This window comes from Mercenaria mercenaria, chromosome 7, assembly GCF_021730395.1.
Source record: "Mercenaria mercenaria strain notata chromosome 7, MADL_Memer_1, whole genome shotgun sequence".
NCBI classification, from domain to species: domain Eukaryota; kingdom Metazoa; phylum Mollusca; class Bivalvia; order Venerida; family Veneridae; genus Mercenaria; species Mercenaria mercenaria.
This window is the reverse complement of record NC_069367.1, coordinates 78,232,090-78,242,269: the sequence shown is the minus strand read 5'-3', so window position 1 is coordinate 78,242,269 and position 10,180 is coordinate 78,232,090.

Here is a 10,180-nt window from a genome sequence, read left to right as displayed (position 1 = left end):
TTAAGACACCACTTGCATTAAAATACCACTTTGTCGTGCCAATTTATGTTGTAAAATAAGAAACTATGATGCACTGAGATACCACTTGTTTTAAGAGACCAGATTGTGATCATCCCTTTGGAGGTCTCTTGTTACAAGTTGTACTGCTTTACCTGTTTAAGCATAAAATTAATAGCTTTATGGACTTTTAAATATAGTATCACACCGCGGATTGGTCAAGACATGCAAAACATCCCTGGGGAGTGTATGCTTACGCCTCATCATGTTCCAAATCTTCACGATATAATAAATGTTATCCGCTGCATCCATTACATACGCAATGGTAACAAGAACTTCGAAGTGTTCTACTGTATACATAAATTCTAAACGCTGGCTTTTAAAATTTTCATGAAATTACGCTACACTTTGAACATGCATGCACCTGTGTTCCAGTCTGCATGCTCGTTTTAGTAAAATACTGGAAAGTCCCGACCTGATGATATTTTCAAAATGTAGCAACATAAAATCTAAATTTTTCAGCGGCAGGTTAAAACGAATGAAATAATGTTTAACATTATTTACCTTATCTTCATTGTAATAAAGTATATTATAATATGAAATATTTTTATTCCTATTGTATATCGGTAAAGTTTATAAAAACAATTGCTTCTGCCGCCTTGTCATGTTGTTACATTTTAAAAGTATTTATTTATTATCTTGTATTGTAGAAAATCGCTACAGTCCATAAAATAAATAAACGTGTTTGTAAACATGGACGGATCCAAACGGAAGGGGAAGAAGCATTTTATAGAAATATTTCGATGGCAAAATACAATACATATCCGTAGCCCTGACCAGCCTATAAACCGGACAATCTATTTTATAAGTACAACAACACGGTTGACCCATTTAAACGAGTTGTACATAATATTTTGATTAACAAAAAACTCTTTATATTTTTTCTGCAACAAACAAATTGGCAAATTTATTTATTTCTAATTGTGATTTCGCAGTTAGTTAATTTCTTTAGCAATTTTTTTTTTTGCTATTTAGCAATGTTAAAAACACTAAACGAGGACTTTCTACATATAATACTTATAAAGATAATATCAAATTAGAAATTTAGTGAAATATCAGCATAGCTTATCTTCAAGCGTAACATTAAATGTAATATGTGTGTCAATATTTGATATTATAGGCTTCAAATAACCTGTTAAGGATGTACGAGCGTTTACGTCTTCAGGATATCCGCCATTTGGAAAAAAATGTTTCTGCGAATATTTCTTTCTAAAAAATTTATGCCAAAAAATAATGCTAAATAATTAAAATATGGCTAATAATGCACGCTTTAAACAAACAGATTCTACTTGTTGCGAAAAAAGTTTTTCAACCTTATTTTTTGGCTGGCATTTGCCTGAAATTGATGTAAGAAGGGTACAATGGAGTAAGGGTCGGTAATTTCAAATATCTATTAAAGTAGATCAGGTTTGGAAATAAAAGTTTTCAACATAGCACTTTATGAAAACAAAGAAGTAAAAATTAAAACAAAAAGAACTAATATATCAAAATTCACAAGTTTTTAAAGGTATTTTCTAAATATGCCTCTTAGATGCACGGTGCCCAAAACATTATTTCTTTTCATTTTGAGGCATTTTCGTGTGTCACTAAAACAGCAAAGTATTTTTAAAATCTTTACATCAGAATTTTTTTCTGGATTTATTTTTTTTTCGTTGAAAAAAATGTGGGGGTTATCATGCCAACGTGTTAAACTGAAAGAAAGTTAGTGACATTTATGCTTATATAATACTGATTTTACCTTGTATTCATAGTAACCCGTAAGACCTGAAATCCCTATAACATTAAGTAGGATATTAGATGTTCTATAAAGTACCCCCATATTTTTTACTTAATTTCAAAACAGCTTGAACAGTGAGAGAAGAAAATGCCCTATAAAATAAAAAAGAGTGCAAGGACCTATGCTTTTTCTGCTCTGATTTGTCTTAGAAACTAATGTTCTTCAAGCTCACAGAGTATGATATTTTTTAACTGTAGACAAAGAAAACGGTGCGAAAACCGTAGGCTGCTGTTTCAAAAAGTCGCCCCTGCATTCTGGATTCAAGGCGAATGTTAGCGTTAGGCTTTATTTCGGAAAGAATAAATTCAGGTCTAAAAGTTGACGAGTAATATTATTTAAAAGACATAACTATATGATTAGGAAAGTATAACATTTTCCCTCAATGATGATCCGCGCGGAAAATGTTCATGTTTTACTATCTTAAACAACGTGTATTAAGCGAGAATAGTCCCTGTAAATTCGTAAGAATGTAATGATATTACATTTCTTTTTCATTTTTTCTTTTATCTGTCTTTATCTGGATACAAAAAAAAATATTAATGATTAGTTACATATTTTCACGACATTACATATTATCGGATTACTGCCATAAATAGACTGGTGTACTGGATCCTTTTTATAGGATAGCTGACGTGAAGGGCGTGTTAATATAGCCATATAGAGTCCTGCAACCATCAAAAATGCTCTTGAACATTATATAAAGTGACCCGCTGACGTATTTATCAACTCTTTTTAACATTTGCTTTCGTATTTATCAATGACCGCCGTAGTCTTATCCATACTAACATGCCCCGCTCTCAGAAAGTACCGATGTAGGATTCAAACTTCATTAACGGTAGTCAAGGGTAGGGTAATGATTAATTCATACAGAATTTGTCTCCTTTTGTGAACAGAACGCCACAAGTGTTCTCAGATTTAAAATATATCGACAAATTACAAGCAAATTGTCTAATCCCGGAGTCAAAATCCATATAACTTTGTCAAACGTGGTAATATTACAAAAATAAAGACGCCAATGTGAGGTCACAATTTGGTATCATAAAACTGGTTCTAAGTTTCACATCTAACTTATAGGTTATTAGCATATGCACGACTTTTGCAGCGGAAATATTGCGCGACTTCAGGAGCGTAACATTCTTCCGCTAAAGAACGAGTGCATATTTCCCGATGCAAAGATAATAACCTTTTATTTACATACGTATCTACACGTATATATGTAATGTAAATGTTATGGATTTGTTCAATACTCTGAATAAGATTGACAATACTGAACTAAATAAAAGAATTCATGCAGCGACACACATTAAATGACGTCACACACGATATGAAATTCAGGCGTCAGTGTATGGACAAATATTGACCTTTCCGGTACCATTGTAACTTAACGGGGAATAGAAACGAGTATGTAATAATTAAAAAGATGTAATTTATTACCTACCCTAATGACTATCGCTTTTGCTGTCAACCGTCGATTACCTTATCCGACCGCTGTCGTGTTACTTGCGTACACGGTCAGAACTGTTCAAACAAAGTTTACTGTATTCAGGACCTACCTTTAGATATTAAAGCGTCCAGCTCACTACAGTGTTTTAAATCAAAATGCAGTAAATATATATATATGCCATGAAATATGTATGTAATATAGATTATGAAATATCAATGTTCTCTATTGCTTTTACATGTGTATCTTACTTTCTAATGGGGGTAGGTATTATATTATTTTCTGCTTTCATTTGAACCATATTTGTAAATATTTGTACTACAGTCAAACCTGTGAACAAAGACCACTCTTCGTAACAAGCAAAAGTGGTCTTTGTTCACAGGTGGTCTTTATTCGTGGGGAAGGGTCACTTCTCAGTTAGCCATTTCATGCTGATAAAAAGTATTTTTACAGCTTCTTGCTTTCTTTATGTTCTATGTATTAATTCGGCCGGTGCAAACTTGCAAATTTTCAATCAAGCAGTAATTATTATGTTTGCTATAATGCGAAAGTCGTGAAAATTCGGCGGATTTAAAATATTTTCATGCCGGAACGGTCCAGCTTGGTCGTTATGGGGGGGGGGGGGGGGGGGGGCAAATATGACTCTTAGGAATGAATTAGGCCGGTCGCTGGTCGCGGTCGCCAGGTGGTCGCTATTCACGGCCTTTTTATGAGCATTTTTCTACGGGAGGACCAGAGACCGGTCGTTGTCGACAGGTGGCCGCTATTCACGGGTGGTCGCTAGCACAAGTTTGACTGTATAAGAGGGACTCATGGAAGATTAGCATCAGCTAAATGAGCCACCCACTATAAATAAAGAATTTACTTACTTACTTACTTACTTACTTAAGCATAACTGGTATCTACACTGCTGAATTAATTTAGAGGATATCAAATGAATGTAGACTCGGTACTGAATTTACTGAACTATTTAAATGAAACTTTATAATGCCAGTATTTTCGTTTCGATTCGTGCGCATAATGTGAGGTCACTACACTGATAGTCTTATCCAGCATTATAAACTAATATCGATTTTTTTCACTTTGAAATTACCAGAATAATTAACTCTGACACAACTTCCATTCTTTCCTTGATAATTATATAAACTTTATAAAATGAAACAGATCTATTTATTTTTTACAAGCATGTGAAGATATAAGCGGATATTGTCTATGTTCGTGATATTTGATACAAGAAATCGATGCCTTTTACGTATACATTGTATTTTATTCAGTACAGAATATTAAGTTGCAGTTTTGCTGTCTTTTTTTATAATCTAGAATTGTACTGTAAGTATACTGACGAGATAAAGAAACGCCTCATTGAAATTTGGCGTTATTTTTTTCCTAACGCTTATAATTGTTGTGAAATGTAGTAAATCTACATGTACTCTGACCGACAAACACAGTGAACAAAAACTCGCGCGATTTCATTCAGCCATTTGTTCACTTCATGTACCTGGTCATGATTTCCTCGTGCAGTCCGTGCATGTAAACCATGTGGTTTGATTGAACGATTTTTGCACATGTACATGTGTAATACGACACACAACCATATTTTCAGCTATTCTCTGAAAAAAAACATTAGTTTTCGTAATGCCGAGGCTGAATTCTGAAGAGAGGGTTCAGGTTTTGGCTATGCTTGAATGTGGGCGAACGCAGGAACAAGTTGCTAGACGTTTTAACGTCTCTCGTTCGACAATTGTGCGTCTTATTCGACGTGTTAGAGACACGGGAACGTCTATCGACAGACCACGTTCAGGTAGACCGCGTGTAACGTCAATACGACAGGATAATTATAAACGTCAACGTCATTTACGTGACAGATTTGTGACGGCGCAATCTACGTCACGTATAGTTGTAGGTAACCGTGGACGTCCAATTAGTCGTTATACAGTGAGAAATCGACTCAGAGAACGCGGAATTACCTGTCGTAGGCCCTACCGCGGTCTAATTCTAACGTTACGCCACCGTCACCAACGTCTTATTTGGGCCCGCAACCATCGCGGCCAGCGTTGGCAGAACGTAGTGTTCAGTGACGAGTCGCGTTTCAACTTGTGGAACGCCGACGGACGTATCCGTGTCTATAGACGACGCCATGAACGCTACGCAAACAATTGCGTTTTGGAGCACAATCGTTACGGTGGAGCTGGAGTAATGGTGTGGGCAGCAATCAACCATAGGTTTAAGTCCCAACTCGTCGTTTGCCAAGGTAATCTCACAGCCAGGCGTTACATCGACCAGATATTACGTCATGTAGTTGTCCCTTTATTCCGTCAACGTCAAGGATTAGTCTATCAGCACGACAACGCGCGACCTCACGTTGCACGCGTCACCAGGGACTTTCTACAGGCTAGAAACATTAATGTTTTACCTTGGCCGGCGTGTTCACCGGACTGCAATCCGATTGAACACGCGTGGGATTATCTCGGACGGCGGTTACGCCAACGTCAACCCCAGCCAGCAAACGTCCGGGAACTGGTAGCAGCGCCGCACCAGGAGTGGGCCAGAATCCCACGGTATCTGTTACGCAACTTGTGCGGCTCTATGAGGCGTCGCCTTGCTGCTGTGGTTGCTAGCAGAGGTGGCCACACGCGCTACTGATTTTTCTAATGCAATTTCTCCGACCGGGCTATTAAAATTCAAGATTTAAGCTTAATGCGACAATGAAATGATTTCTTATTGACCATAAATTCTTGTAAAGCATCTAATTTGCGAATGGAATTGTTCTTTTCTAATTTTGAATCACGGTTAACGAAAAATTGTATACCGAGTTTGAATGAGGCGTTTCTTTATCTCGTCAGTGTATTTTATATTTCGCAATATATGTTTTTATCACTGCATTTAAAGATGCCCATTGGATTTGATAATGTCATACGTTTGTTTGAAAACATTCAGATTTATCAACAAGGCCAAGCTTTGAGTCATGTGAAATATCATTTTCAAAACCTTCGTTTCATTCCTAACCAAGAGCCGAATATATAAAGGAGGCGTAAATCATGGACTTCTAAACAACGTCACCTCGATCCATACTTCGAGGATCCCTGACAGGGATACCTTTAATATGGCTATAGATTAGAAAAATGGACTTTAAAGGTATATATACCGAAACATGTAGTAATGGTGACCTTTACCCTGCCCAAAAACCTATATGGGCCCATATGGGCTGTATCGTGGCAAAAATACCATTTGAGTCCCATATATGGAACTAATAATATATTTGCCCACATCAGACTCATATTGGACCCATATACAATGTGTCAGCAATGTGTATAAGTATTGTTAATAGTATTAAACCGTTTTTGATTGTTTTCTTAATTTTAATACATTTCTGTCGTCTTGGATTACTCTGTTTCTCAGAAGGGTTCCATACAGGTCCCATATTTGTTATCATGATTGTTCGGCAGTGTAGGTGTCTATCAATATTTTTCCATTTCCTATTCAGTGTTTTTCAAAACGTATTGCAATGAAGTGAAATCATATCGTAACTTGACACATTTAACAAACAGAAGGAAGTTTCAAAATATATTTAAACCTCTCGAGATTATTTGATCTGGGTGCAACCTTAAATAGGACAACAGCCTCGTAGCAATATAGCCTTGTTATGGATAAATTTTATTATTTCTGCAAGAACTTTTTGGCACGAGTTTTAATAATTACAAATAGTGTTTTTCCTTAAAATGTAGGAAACAACTTTACGCATAATTTCATTCTTAGACATAAACCTCGGTAGAAACATTGACCTTCTGTTAAGTCTCACGCGGGGTTAACTTTTCAAGCGAGGCTCGATACTTAACCACTTGGCTAAAGAGGCCCTTTAGATAGAAATTGTGGGAGAGGTAACACTTCTTTACTTTAGCGAAATATTAGAAATACTATTAGTGTACCTTTAAATGATGTAAGACTATTTATGTCAATATGATAAAAAAAAAAACATTTTTAAAGGACTGATAAAATCCGATGGATAATAACTCCCGCATAGAAATCCCGCATGATTAGAAGACAGCCTATGCTTCCATGCCAGACTTTTATCTTTTAAATCTAACATTTTTGTAATCCTTCAAATAACTGATTTGTTTCACAAAGTGTAGACTAATTTTGCAAACGGTCGTATATCAAAATAATTCCCAAACGTACTGTTTTCTTTGCAAATTTTACTTATTGCTTTATTCCATTTAAAGAAAATTCCGGTCCAAATAATTGACTAGGAGTATCTTTCTCTTATACGCATTGAAAAGACAACATTAATATGTAATTAATGTAATTACAAAATAATAGTTTCATGACTTCGCTAGGGTAGAATATTCCCTGGAAACTCATCTAGAATGTAATGATATCATTTTTCTCTTTGAATTTTCCTTAATTATATTTCTCTCTTGATACTCTTCTTTGATTTCAACGGATGTTTTAATGATATTTTGTAGTCGACTTGTTACCTACCTATTGGTTGCTTTTTGTAAGACAAAGGTTTGGATTGCCTTTGGGATCGATGGAGTAAAGGTCATGTTACTTAAAACAGAGAAAACCAATTTCCGCTTAAACTTTAGTTAGGATTTGAAATTGAACTTGGCCTATAGGTAGGGTAGAGAAAGAAAAGTTGCGATTATATTATAATGGGGTCAATCTGAGTCAGTTTCAAGGTAAGCATAACTTAATTAATCTGGCGCATTTGGCTTTAAAGCGTTGGTCTGGAGTATATTTTTGTAAAGTTGAAAAGCCGGATCGTAGTTCAAACTCCTGGTCCATCCCTATCCTGGTATTACTTTTTTGTTTTGGTACAAAAAGCGTCATTTCGATAGTGTCGCTAAAAAGACACTTCACTGTTATTACAAAGATGTGATATTAGTTAGTATTGACTTACTGTCACTTTACTTGGTGCATAGCAAACTTATATGAGGAACTGGCTTTGGATTTAATTTGGGGGTCACTGTTACTAAAAGCAGAAAAAATGTTTCCACTCAATATCGATAGTTTGGATACATCTGATATTGCAAATTTGGTGTGTAGATAGTTTGTATAAACCACAAAAGTTGAGAATGCATTTTAGGCCAATCGGGCCAAAGTCAAGGTCACTGTTACTAATAATAGAAAAAACTCTCGACTAATATCTTTAGTTTGAATATACCTATCTTTAGAACTTGGTATGTAGGTACATTGTATTGAGACGAAGGTTGAAATTATACACGTGTCAAGGTCACTGTTACTAAACTAGAATAAAATAACGATAAAAATATAATAGTGGAAATTGTACTTTTAAATATATAACAGTCTTCTAAGGCAACAGCTAATTTTAGCCAGTATCTTGAAAGTTACAAAAAAAACCAGGGTTTTGAAATATAATGAAAGCTCAGACTTTTGAATCTTATTATGAAATTTTAATACGAATTATTTAAAGCATCTCATTTTTGACTTATTTTACGACCACAAAATTATCATTTTTAAAAAGTCACAAAACTCACCTTTTTTAAATTTTCTATCCAGATAAATTTGATCTTAACAAAAAAAATCAAATATCGAAACGTATCTAAACACTTTTGTTTTGTTAAGGTTTAGCAGTATATCACAAAATAGCAGATTTTTTTAGTAAATGAACAGCACCTTGAGACACAACTTATCTGTCCAATACATGCTTTACTGTTCTGTCCCACAGAGTTGGATACTTAAAATATTCTTAATGAGTTGTCCCCCTTGGAATAAGAATGTCATTTGTAAAGAAATAAATGTAAACATTTGTCAAAAACGATGTTTTACCTAGTTATGTAAAGTTTAAACACTCGCACGATGTTGCAAATGTATCAAAACGAAGACATGTAACAGCTTTTTCAAAATGGTGAGTTTTTAAAGGCGCTGAACTGTCCAGAAGTGTGGCCCCTTCATGCAGTCCCTTTCCGGAATTAAATACATACATGAATAAATTGACAATGGTTTTGTAGAATAATATAAATGTTTTATATGCTGTTAAATTTTCATGTAAAACAACGCTTTCATTCTATGATTTGATGACGTTCGAACTTTTTTCTCCGAAACATGGACCTATACCTTAAAGTTAGAAAGAAAATAAAAGTTTGCAGAAATGAGGTATCTCTACCTATAATTCCGTTTAATCAAAATTCGCTCTTTTGGGTTAACTACACACACATGCGGTTACTATTAAAAATCTTCATATACTCATAATTTGACGCAGAAAATACATTCTTCATTGAACAATAACAAAAGCAATGAAGTCACGCAATAAATTTATTTGTCGTTTCAAAGTATATCTGGATGTGTTTTACCACTTTCGAAATATTTTGACATTGACTGGGTCATATAAAAGACGTTCACGCCAAAATAATTAGTTCGCGTGTCATTTTTAAAATATGAAGCCTACAATAAATGTTTCAGAGATCTCCGATTTCTGATAAAAAAAATGTGAGTCTGTTTCCTTAATTGATAAAGATGAAGAGATATCTAAATAATTCATATTTTGCGACTTTTTCAAAATAAGTTGAGATATCAAGATGCTTGAATAACTTGATTTTGCTGTATCGAGTGCCGAACGTCGCCGCGCCAAAAGTTGTGTCGCTAAACCTGCCCGTCCAAACGTCTCTGAGCCAAAATGATATCCTCGTCCCTCAGTCAGTCAGTCCGCCAGTCTCACATATTTAAAATTATGTTCACATTCTTCGTTAATAGATAGTCTTAGAAAGCGCAGGTACAACTGTTCTCTGATTTATGGCAATTGATTTTTGCAGAACGAAATCCAAATCTGAGCTTGACTTTTGAGACAGGTCCAGGTTTTGCACATGACACATCGCCTCTTTGTGGTGAACATTTGTTTCAAGTAATGCTATAATCCTCTAAACAGGGGAAGACCATGTCAATAC